The sequence below is a fragment of the Vigna umbellata genome, chromosome 4 (assembly GCF_029865625.1).
Source record: "Vigna umbellata cultivar VRB3 chromosome 4, Vumbellata_1.0, whole genome shotgun sequence".
NCBI lineage: Eukaryota > Viridiplantae > Streptophyta > Magnoliopsida > Fabales > Fabaceae > Vigna > Vigna umbellata.
The window spans coordinates 62,510,150-62,523,644 of NC_142168.1; the positions used below are offsets into that span (position 1 = coordinate 62,510,150).

At 31.1% G+C, this 13,495-nt stretch overlaps 1 non-coding gene across 1 annotated transcript; it reads left to right on the forward strand.

Annotated features, from left to right (window-relative positions):
- Positions 1-471: 471 nt before the first annotated feature.
- On the forward strand, positions 472-560 carry TRNAY-GUA (transfer RNA tyrosine (anticodon GUA)). The gene is given in 2 exon segments: positions 472-508; positions 525-560. It is a non-coding gene; the product is annotated as a tRNA-Tyr (tRNA).
- The last annotated feature ends 12,935 nt before the right edge of the window (positions 561-13,495 follow it).

Below are 13,495 nucleotides of genomic sequence, written 5' to 3' on the forward strand. Positions count from 1 at the left end.
ATAACATATATTTTATATTTTATTAATAATTATAATATACTAAAATTATAAGTGTTATAAAAAATATATTTTTTTCTATACTTACAAAATTCAAAATTTGTATAAAATAATTGACTTAACAGTGTCTTTCTGGTTTATACATAACGATAGTCAGTTTATTAATAAAACTTACTTTTTATAATTAGATAATATATTTGATTAGATCGAAATTACTTAATTACAAAATTTTAATATATCAAATATACTGATAAAATTTATATATATATATATATATATATATAAATATAAATATAAATATAAATATAAATATAAAGACTAAAATTCCACGTTAAAAATAAATATAAATTAAAGGCTAAGATATATACTTTATTTAAAACATAAACACAGAACAAACTTATTATTGGCATTTCATAATATTGGATTGTGCCTTAATAATCAATGATAAATAATCTCGGAAAACATAATTAAAAACCGACCTTAGCTCAGTTGGTAGAGCGGAGGACTGTAGTAGTATATACACAGATATCCTTAGGTCGCTGGTTCGAATCCGGCAGGTCGGATTTTATTTTAATTTTCTTTTAGTAATCAGTGTTTAGATATATTAAACAATATGATTAAATTAATTTTTATATAAAAATATCATTTAAAAGTTTATATTTCCATTATTTTAACGTAATTGTACAAACACTTATGTTCAGTAAAACTATTAATAATTTTTACTACCAATCAATTTTTTAGTTTCTAAATAATTTTTACCTTTTAACTAATTCTTCGATTAGTTTTGTAAAATATAATCCAAGTATAGTGATAATGATGTGATTAAATATGCAAAATAAAAAAATTTCTCATACCAACTTCATAAAAATTTAATTCATCATAATTCAGTGAGATTTTTTAAAATATCAAAGTAATGTGCAAAAAATTCGGAGTTTACTATTTTTAATTATATTAAAGCTTTTTAATAGGAACTAATGGTTACGGACAACTATTAAGACGTATATGTTGCCCATATTTTATTATTATTAATTTACATTTTACTACACTATTCGAATTCTTATTAAAAGAGAAATATATTAAAATATAAATGACATAAATGCTTATATATACGAATTTAAATGGGAAAGCTTTATCATTGTGCATTGTGATTATTATTAAAAACATTCTTGTATTAATAGAAAAAGAATAAAATATTATTCCTAATCAGATCATGTTATTATTGTTATTGTGTCATAACTATTACACCTGCATTATCTACTATATAAGAAGAATAAAAGAAAGTTTGTTTCCATATGAAAACTCGTTTTAAAAACTTATTCTGAAAAACTCATTTTAGAAAATTTATTCTAAAAGATATTATATATATAATGAAAATTTTATTTAAAAATCTTGTTTCAAAATACATTTTATGTGTTTTAGAAATTTTATTATGAAAATCATATTCTAAAAATCTTATTCCAAAAGAGTTAATCAAGAAGTAACTTTTATGAATAGTAAAATATCACTTAAAAAACTGAGAAAATTGTGGGAGTGCATATAAAAATTACGAGGATGCAGGAAGAAAAAGACAATGTGAAAATGGGAAGCACCGAAAGGGATGAACGAAGATCCAAACAAGGCTGATGTTATTTACTCTTCCATATTTCTTAAATGCAGCCCTTTCTTTTCTTTTATTTAAAAATAGACATTCATCCTTTTTTTTCATATTCCAAAAATTAGTTTTCGTAATGTTAAGTAAATGATTTTTTCTTTGTAATAAATACTTTTCCAGAGTGTTAAGAAAATAAAATGTTATAAAAAAAAGTACCTTTTATAATGAAAAAAAAGGAAAAATATATTGTAAAGACTATAGAATAATATTTTAATGTTTCAAAATGTACTTTATAAAAAAAAAAAAACTCTTCATATTTTTCATATTTTTGAAATATAAAAAAATAAAATTGTCTTTCAAAGAATACACTACTTAACACAAAGTATTTTAAAAATTAGTTTGTAAATGTTTTCCCTTATGTATTATGGAATAATAAACTTTCTTGAATGTATGGTATACATTCAATAATTCCTTACTTGCTCGTGACAGAATATATGTTAATTTATTAAGTTTACATGTAATTAGTTAACACATTCGATTAGAAAAATATCATGTCAATTAAACTAATTAGTTATGATAATCCACAATTAAGATAATGAATAAAGGATTAATTCAAGATTAATCGATAATTAGGCCACATGACCTAAGTCTATTCAAGTAATAGTCCATGAATAATAGTATAAATAACACATTCCATGAGATGCATTAATTACATTTATTACTATCTGACGCACTTGACTGAGTTAGGTGTCAAATTATCTTTTACAGGTACAACTCCTATTCGGAGTGGAGAGGACAAGTACCTTTCGAGAGGCCAACTACCTAGTGTGTGAAGTTAGAAGTGCTTGGAGTTGGAAGTCTTTACAAGATATATTTGACTTTGTAAGAACAATTGGTACCAAAGCATGACATCGATTTATATTATGTGAAGAGAAAAGTTTATGGTGTTTAGAAGAAGCAAGATGGCTTGAACAAAAGAAGCAATACCTTCCTGGACTAACAAAGCTGGTATCCTACAAGTCCAAGTGAAAAAGCAACATGAGTTCACTAAGTTTAAAAAAAGGAGCATAGAAGAGATTAATGCCCTAAGGCAGGAACACATTAGGCTTAAGAGGATGGTGAACACTAAGGATAAGGAAAGGAGAAGGAAGCTACGAAGAATTTTGTCCAAGTGCATAGGATTTCATCGCAATTGAGCATAATCAATGAAAATGAAGGAGAAAGTGGTTACAATACCACTCCCAAGACTAGAGGAGCAATTAACGCCTCCTTGACGGTAGAAGGATCTCGTCGACACTCCTTCATTGACGACATCACAGATACCTTGCTTCCTAAGCATGGAAAGCCCTCACCCTAGATCGCTATGATGACAACAACGACCTTAATGAGCATGTTGCCTATATATATTACCCACGTTAGTCTCTACTCAACTAACAATGTTGTCATGTGCAAGGCCTTCCCTATGACCTTGAAAAGACTTGCTCTTGAGTGGTTCACCTGCCTACCCCCTACTTCATTGACTATTTTGATACCCTGTATAATTTTTCATGACACAATTCGCTAATAGACAACACCATCTCACTTCCTTGACATTTCTCAAAGTCATGTAGGAGAAAAGGGGAACATCTACAAACCTTCATCGATAGGTTCGTCAAGGTTGCCTTGAAGATAAGGAACCTGAATCCTAAGGTGGTTTTACACTACAAGATCACAACGTTGAGACCAAGACCTTTTGTAGACGATTTGTGCATAACGCCACTCACAAGTACGGATGAGTTAAGGCAATGAGCTACCCAGTTTATATGGCTGGAGGAAATGAAAGAATATAGGAAAAAGATTATAACTGAGATCGTGTCGGCTGAAAAAGAAAGGAGTTGAGTGAGACTTAGCCCAGATAAGTGGGTTTCGCCAAAGGGAGCCCAAACCTACTCGATTCACACATTATACACCCTTGAGTACTCCCAGGTATTGTATGCTGAAGGAAGCATTATAGGAAGACCTCATACTACCACCTAGAAAATCTCAAACGCCTTTAAATGTTAATATGAAGAAATATTTCATATATCATCACAACTACGGCCATACAACAAACGAGTGCACTGCACTCAGAGACAAAGTTGAAGAGGCGATTTAGGTCGACCACCTTTAATGGTTTGTGAAACATGACAATGAGGAAAGCTCACGAGCCAATTATCGAATGTATAATGACTAATGAGAAGGTTAGAGAGATAGAGACAAGGAAGAAAAGAAAGATAAGGAAGACCAACATGAGATGCTTTGATGCCAGACCCCACTAAGGGGCACCATCAACACAATATCATGTGAGTTTGTTGGAGGAGGATCGTCATCATCGACCATAAAATGACACTTGAGAGCTATACAGTTGTCAACTCCGTATCTAGGACTTTCAAGAGGAAAATGATGCCTCTTATCAGCTTCATGGACACCGATTTCCAGGGTGTGGACCACTACCAAGATGATTATATTGTCATCACAGTGAAGATTAAAATCTTTTTTGTTAAAACGATTTTGATGGATCAGAGCCGCTGAATAGATATACTATATTAGAAAATGTATAAGAAGTTGGAGCTACCAGAGGAGACGATGACTCCATATGACGAGGCCATATATGGCTTTTCTAGAAAAAGGGTGAGCACCAAAGGCTACATCAATCTACTTCTAAAAAACTATTCTTAAATCTTTTGAACGATTATGAGTACGCGCTAAGCAAGCATGTACCCAACTTACTCACTAAGGAAAACCATGTGATAGGTGTCTTGGGCTGAGTTAGGTAAAAATACAAAAAACATTCCAAAGAAAGTGACAAATACAATTCTTAACACACTAACCTAAATGCTTGTAGGCAACCCCAACTGTTTGGATGAAGTTGCATTGATGCAACACTAAAAAGACCCAAAACACTTAAGGTGAATGATAACACTGTCGTTGACATGATCAAATTAATACTACTGAACTATAACAATTTCAGCATTGCGAAGATAGTAAGCTAACAAAATAAAAAGGGTAAATTTAACCCTAAGTCATCTTCCAACAAACACGAAATTGATTTTTAACAAATAAGTTATTATAAAACTATACAAAAGGGTTAGTAAAATAAAAATAAATAATATAAATATAAAAAAATATTAAAGAAAAAAATAACAAAAAATATAAAGAAATAAATTTATAAAAATATTTAAGAAGATAAAAATAATGATAAAGAAAACAGGTTGATTTTAATACTTTTTCAAAATAAGATTTATCATTGTTTATCTAAAGATTATTGTTCAATTAATTATTGTCTTAGATTTTCAAATTAATCAATGTAAAATCTCAACTAATTTGTTGGCATTTTCACAATTAACCAAAGTATATTTTCAATTAAAAGCAAGAACTTTGTAGATTAATCATAGTAAATTTAACCAAAGTACATTCTCAATTAAATATTATCATACATAATTATGTCTATTCTTTTACCTCTTATATCAAGTAAAAAGCTAATTAACCAAACTAGATTATTGATTAATTCTTGTTAAAGCTTTTACCTTTAATCAAAGTATGTTCTTAATTATTAGCAAACACTCATTCAATCACATGAAAGTTTCTAACCTTAATAAAAGTAAACTCAATTAAAATTAATAGCCCTTAGACTTATATGATTGATATGTTATGTAGATTTAACACCATGCTAACTTATTATAACGTAAAAATCATTATTTTTACTTAATTAAGAAGCAAAAGACTGATAAAAATAAATTTCTTCATCCAACCTCAAAATCTACTTAAGCAATTATAGCACAATCAACTCCCGAGGTTTAGCACTCTACTGAATGTGGAAATTACATAAAAATAAAAGAAGAAATGGTGAAAAACATGAGAGAAGAGAGAGAGAACGAAAATAGAACCTCTAATGGGTTCCCTCAGCTCCCCTAATGAGTTTTCCTAAGTCTCTTTATACAGAAATTAGATTGGACTCTCTTTCGGGCTTTTCTGTTGCTGCAATCTTCTTTAGGATAAATTAATCTCCTCAAATTATCTTCTAAATAATCCAATATGTTCAAGATATATTTGATTGTTGTGAAGATCTAAAAATATTTGAGAATATCTTTGCTAGATTAAAAAAAAATTAACAAATATTATCTTTAGATATTTATTGATATAGTTAAATAAGGTAATTATTTAACAATATCTTAAGATATATTTTCTCAAATTATCTTTTACCATAAACATTTATTAATTATCAAAGCCCCTTTTTGTAGAAAAAATAAAAGAATCCGTAAGATCCAATTTTTGTTACTTATTCCATCTTTCTCACTTAGCTAATTTTTTCACTTTTTCATGCTTTTATTGCTTTCTTCATGCAATGTTTGGCTTGACTTCTTGTGGTCTTGATTATTTTCTATTCTTATACTTATCTTTAAGGTGTCATGAAACTTTAACCAATTTATTTTCACAACTCAATCAACTCAACTTAGCTCAACTTAGCTGCAACTACACTAACCGACCTTAAAATATTCAAAAAATAGTTATTCAAATAAAAAAACTATTTTTATCATGATTTTTGCATCTCATGCTCAACAAGTCCAATTATAACAAATTCTAATTAAAATATTCTTTTGAAGTACAAATACTAATTAAGAATCTAAGATTAAATGCTATAAATGAGGGCATAAATATACATTCATCAGTAAACTTGTCAAAAGGTAATCAGATGTATGTAAAGAAGGATATATACTTATAAAAGAACTCCTCCCATAAACCTTTCGGTCATGTCATACATTATCTATGGCGCTTACCCTCCTAAAGGATATTATATTCTCCATCCCTTATTCTCGAACATAAATATGTTGTTTAATCACAAGTTCAGTATCCTCGACCACTTAAACTAGGAAAAATGTTCCCTCCCCTCCGAGTTAACTTGTCCTCAACATACTTCTCAAAAGGATCCTCCTGACTCCCTATAAATCACCTCTCAAATTACACCTAGTGCCTTTAATGACGATGCACTAGAGGATGACGAGGATCAACTACTATGACTACCCCATCTCCTCTGTAGAACCATATTCAACCCACCACGTGACATACCTGTTCACCTTCTTAGTGCCTATTCATTTTCTATGTTCTCTTCTTAGTGCCTCCATAGAACCATATTCAATCCACTACGTGACATGACTTTTCACCTTCTTTGTGCCTCTTCATTTTTTGCGCAATCTAACAACCTTTCATCTTCCCACCTATTTGTTACAATGTTTCTCAAGCTTGAGAGACTACTATACCATAGGATCACATAACCAAAGAAATACAAATTTTCTTTGCAAATAGGCTGAGGGCCAAGTACCAATATCGTTGACTTAGTAGACCAACATCTTCATTAACATAACAAATACTGCTATTTGACATCACAAATTTTTTTACAAGTCTTTAACATATAATGTTAAAGCCTAAGAAACTAGTGTATTGTATACGTCAAAGTACCTCTCGATTATCATAGTATAAGATTTGATCTTAATCCAGTATATGTCGACCTACTAAATCAACATGTACTCGACCTATACATATTTGACTACGATGAAATTATGTTAACTCGATTAATTAGTTATAATAATTTACACTTAAATTAAGAATAAAAGAATTAATTTAAAGTTAATAGATCATTAGATCATGTGACCAAGATTATATAAAAATTTATGAATAATAATATAAATAATACATTCTATAAAAGACATTAATTATATTTATTAATTATTGCATTTATTAGGAAGAGAATGACTGACTAGGATAGGAAGGAAGAAAGGCTTTAAATTGAAGTCTTTTTTAGAGAATATTCAACTTTGTAAAGACACTGAACATATTTTTATTTTATAATATTCTGGAAAGTACTTTTTGAAACACATGTTACTATTTCAATATTTTGGAAAGTACTTCTACAACATAAAAATGAAAAAAGTATTCGGGAATGTTAAAAACAAGCATGTTTACGGAAATACATTTCAACTTTTGAGACAACTTTATGAAAAGTACTTATCAGAACTTGTTTTTCATTTAAACATTTGAGATATACTTTTCAGGACATACTTTTACTTTTTTAACAAAAATCAATATATAATATTTCATAAAATACTTTCCAAATGTTAAGGAAACAAATATATTTTTCTAAAAGTATTTTCTGGGGAGATATTTGTAGCAAAAGTTTTGCAAGAGAAATAATGAATGATGTTAAGAGAGCAATAAATATCTTAATTTAATTGGAGAAAAATGAACTTAAACACTTAATCTTAATTAATCCTAATGGTAGAAGAAACATTCCTGGGTTGAGAGAGTGAAAGCATAAAGGAGTGTGTGATTGGAAAAGAGATAAGAGTGTTTTAAAAAAAGTTGTTTTCAATAAATGATAAAAAGGGAAGGTGCATATAGAAATAACAGGGAGTGCTAACAGAAAGAGTCTAAATTTGTTTTAATCTAGACCGGATCTACACTAGTAAGCAATGAACCGGCTAATTATAGAATATTTACCAATATGTTATTTTTATTTAAAATATAAAAAATAAAACCTAAACACTTTATTTTTATTCTACTTGATATCATTAATGAATATTGACTTAAATATGTTTTTCCATTATATATATATATATATATATATATATATATATATATATATATATATATATATATAATTATATATATATATTATATTTTTTTATTTATTTATTTAACTTTAATCCTCTATTTGTTTAGTTTTAGTTCTTGCATTTTTTTAAATTCTGATGTAAGGACCTATAAAATAGAGTATTAAAGTAGATCGATGTACTAAAATAATGAGACGAGTATTTTTATTTACAATAATCTTATAATATAAATAGAAATTTCTAAAGCTCGGTTAACACTATTTCCTTTCTTTTTCTCTGTCTTTTCTCTATCTTTTCTCTAAATTTTCTCACAATTGAAGTCTCTGATTGATGATCAGGAAGTGCCTAGACGATCTTGGCGTTAAGGACAACAATCTAGACCGATCAATTTCTTATTCTAGGTCGCTAAGTCGTTTTCCCCTTTTTCCCGTACTTCTTGAACCTTGATCATGCAATTGTTTCTACTGCATGTGTATACTAGTTTCTCTATTCAAATCTCAGCTCAATTTAGGTTCTAAGAGCTGTTTTCTATCACCAATCGGTGAATTGTAGGTTTCTGTTGAGTTTCCTTGCGATGCAAGTTTCAATCGGGGTTCTGTGAGTTGTGTAGAGCTTGAGTGAGGTAAGGAAAGCTGGATTTTATCTCTTTTTATTTAATTATATTGTGCATGTGTGAAGAGTATGTTAGTTATATATAATGAGCTGAATTGTTGACTTTGATATTAGAATGAATGTGCTTAAGTGGCTGTTGTAAGTGTGCGTGAAGAAACTATGAATATGAACTAATTTAGATGATGATTTTAATGTTATAGACTAGATGAAATGTTAAAATATGTTATGAGATTGGCTTATGAGAAATTTGAATGAAATATACTGGTTTTAGGTAAATTTTGAAGAGGTGGGGTAGTGAAATTGTGAATTAGGAGTTGTAGGCTGTATTGGTAAGTTAGAATAGGTTAGATAGGTCAATTAAGATTTGTTTGAGTCCTTAAGTGGCTGAAAGTAATGCCAAAAGTGGTAGAATGGGATTTGAGTCTCATTCGCACAATGAATAGATGCGCTGTGCGAATGGTTTGAGAGGTTTGTGCTCTGTCTGATGATCCGCATGGTGAATCAGGGTGCTATGCGCATGGTTGGGGTTTGGTACTACTGCCATTTTTATTCGAATAACGAATAGGTGCGCTCTGCGAGTGTTTGAGGAGTCTGAGCCACTGCTTGGGGCTCTCGCATAGCGAATTGGGGCGTTATGTGAGGGGTTAGGGTCTGATACAATTAAGAGTTTATTTGCACAACGAATTTAATCGTTGCGCGAATGGTTATTAGGGGTGGGTCTCTCTCTGAGGATTCGCACAACGAGTTGGATCGTTGTGCGAGAAACCTCTAGATTTGGTCTGTGAATGTGTGCGCTGTGCGAATGGTCCAGGTTTTAGTTCACCTTTTTCTTTCTTGTATTCCTTGAACCTGAATGAATTGTAATATATTGTAAAGCTTGTCTGATGTGTGAAATATGGTATATGATTTAGTATGATTATGAGTCATGTTCCAAGTTAAAGTATGTGATTTCAAAGTATGGTTGATGGACGTAATTCCATGATCCTCAAGGAGAGGTTACATGGTGGTACCCTATGTTGTGATCCAAAGTGAAGTCTCTTGTTGAGGCTCAAGTATGTTTAGAATGAATGCAGGAGCTCAATCTTGGGGTTATCCTGAAACTCCAATGATCTTTCATTCTCAAGTATATGCTCTAAGGCGTGGTACATACTAACCTCGTGAGTGTGGTAGGGTGAAACCCATTGCCAACGGCTTTGCAAAGCAGTAGAAGCCACCACGAGTGCACAACCCGCCATAACTCAACAATCATTCTAAGTCCGGATGGTCAAGTGTAGGTTATAACATGTTAGGATTGTTTGAACTGGTTTATCTTGCTTATTTAATCTTAAGTATGTTATGTTAAGTAATTGTATAAATTCTTTTATATCTAGCTTACCCTTTGTTTGTGATTGTGTTTTATATATTTGGTGTTCTTCTTTTGCAATGATCACCTTGTGGGTGTGAGTAGTGGGAGAGGAGGTGCCTCTGGAGCAGGCGTTGGACGGAGGAGATGTTGTCGAGTAGTTAGTTTTAGTTTAATCTTGTAGATGGTTTTGAGTATCCGGTTGTGTATATAAAATTTTAAATTTTATGGTTATTTTGGATGATTGTAAAGTTAATACTTTATTTACTAGTCTCTAATTGTTCTATCTTATTATTTTTGTAACTAGTATTATATAGTTTATGACTATATTTTGGGATTTTACATCTGATGTGTCTAATTTTTCATTTTACACTCTAATATTTAGTTTATTGTGAGTTATTTTAAGTATAATTTTAATAGAAACTAAAAATAAATTATCTATATATTATAAAATTAAAACAGTAAAATAAATATATTATGAAAACAAAATAATAATAAGCAACAAAAAAATTATAAAAAATTTAAGAAATAATTATAAGAAACTTCATTTTATATTTTATCTGTAGGTGAATTATTAATTTTTAGCAATGAAAATATTTTTTTTAATATTTATCTTTTTAATTTATCTATGAGGTTTTACATCGATTTTTAGAGGCCTAACGTAACATCCCAAAATACAGTAATTACCATAATCAGAATTAATTACATTAAAACAGTAAAACAATGCAGTCTTTACATTAATAAGAAACGAGGTTCAAAAGCCGAATGGCTTGGTTACAAAAATAACGAGCGAAAAACATGAACAGGGATAAACTGGGACGAACGGTTTTACAAAATATTTAACCGAACGTCAAAACTGGAACTAACATCTACAACTCTAATCTAAACGAGCGCTCTAGGGCTCGTTCTTGACTTCCACCTCGACCAGATTTTCTTCTTCAATGACGTCCTCCAGAGTGGCCTCGCCTTCTGCTCACATCCACACGGATGATCATTGCAAGACAAGACGAACGTACATAGACAGTTTGACAACACAAGGAAAAACGAAAGGGTAAGCTTAAGTACTTTAATTTATACATCAAACATACAATAAACTTTTCATTTCACACAAGCACAGAGTTTAACATATAACATCATCCAAATTCTATATGTATATATATATATATATAAGACGACCGTCCGGACTGTATGAATCTGTGTAGTTACAAGCGTCCTTGCACCCGAGTGATGTAGTAACTGGGATACACCAAACAGCTGCCACTCGAGGTTAGTCCGTTCTTACGTCGCCCATGTTAACTGATGGACTAAGGACCTCCTGCCGTTCCCACACATGAACTACCCTCTTCTACGTGAAGATGAGTATCACGGAACATCAGGATGGACAGCGAGTCTTAACTTATCCACAGTCATACTTTACCAAATTTAATATTGAATATATGTAAGAGTCGTTCCTCCCTGGAACGCTCGTCCAAAATTCATAATCATAGAATCACTCATTATAGTGTTCACACTGTAATTTCTTATACTTTATCATCATTCTCATCTCTAGATTTAAGAGCATAAAAAGACAAACGTTCAGTCCTTTAAAGAATTAGGACGAACGTCCAAATAAGGTACTGGATAGACGAACATGACTATCTGTTTGGTCAGTTAAATGAAATGACTCGATTGAAGGTATACCGGTACTTAGAAAAATTTCATAATAAGGATCTTGGACCAGATTTAATGAAAGAAGGATGGTCAATAATACTTAGAATTTTCTTTGTAAAGTTTTGTATATGGTAGAGCGATGCCAGTATTTGAACGAACGTAAGAAAATGAATATTTTAATACTTGAACGAACGCTAGGTATAAGACCGGGCGCTATTTAGGACGAACGCTTGGTATAAGACCGAACGTTACTGATTTTAAAGTTTAAAGTATTTATATACAACTGAGCTGAACCGAACGCTCAGACAATAATTCAAATGAGGACGCTCGTTCTCGATCAGAATTCTTTCCGAATGAAAGAATTCCACTCTAAGTCAATTTCAGGAAAACCGTACGGTGTAAGACCATACGATGACGAACGTAATTTATCATGGGAAGAATTATCATATCCAGATTTTTCAGCTATCTTAACTCAACATTTCTCTTGTGATTCATACTTTGTAAATTCATATCCATTATTAATTCTCATACTATACAGATTTCATCATATTAATAAATCAAACTATACTATAGTCATACACCTTTCATACGTATCAAAATCAACATGCATTTCAACCAACAGAAAACATATTTAATATCATTGATCGTTCATCGCAGCTCAATCAGCATACTTTTCATGCATCCAATTTATATCATACCACATGCACGTATAAATTAAATTACTAAGCTTCCCTTACCTGGATAGCAGTGTACTCCCAAAAAAGCAAGGTTTAGTTCGTCCTCTAACAACGTTCTACCCTCAGGTTTCGCTCAACAACTTTCACTTAATCTAAAACACCAGAAATCAGAAGCAACTCAGACCTATAACCCATGCATGCAACCAAACTAGGGTTCGCATGAAACCAAATGGACGAACGGTTAGCGACTAGAACTTACCAGTTCCGATCCCAATTCTGTTTGGTCCAGAATGACGTTCACGTCTCCAGGAACGTTTCTACGGTTCTGAAACGTGATCGGAGAAGAAGGTGATGAGTTACAGTAGAGAGAAGGTGAAGATTTCTAGAGAGAAGGTAGAGAAAATGAAGAGTTGAGTTTCGTGAGGAAGAAGGTGAATGCAGAGAGTGAGAAGAAATGTTTTCAGAAAAATCATTTTTCTTCCCAACGTCAAACGGACGTGCACTCTCATGCGGACACCTGTTTTCCACTACAGATTCAGAATGTTCTAACGTGACAAATGGCAGGCGTGCAGCAGAGAATGTGAGTGCGTTTTAATGAGACTAAGGGTGTGGCACGGTGCATTTAAGGAAGCAGCCAGGTGATTCAGCAGTGCATTAATAACAGATTAGACATAATAATTATGGTTTAATTTTCCGAGGTCTCACACCTAAAATTTTAAATTTTAATTCATTTAAACTCCCCTTAAACAACTTTATCTTATGTACTTGATTGTATAATAAATTAATATTTTATATAATCTCAAAAATCCTTGATGGATACCAAGGTTATAACGGAACAGAATTAAAATAAAAAGTGTTTCAAAAATAAAAATGCTTGTTTATTTTGGCTAAAGTCGATCTTCTTGTATCTGCGAAAATTGAGTTAGTTTGAATCATAAAATACAAGTTTTGAAAATTAATTTTTGTTGATACTATTCATACAGAAACATGAGAATTGTGA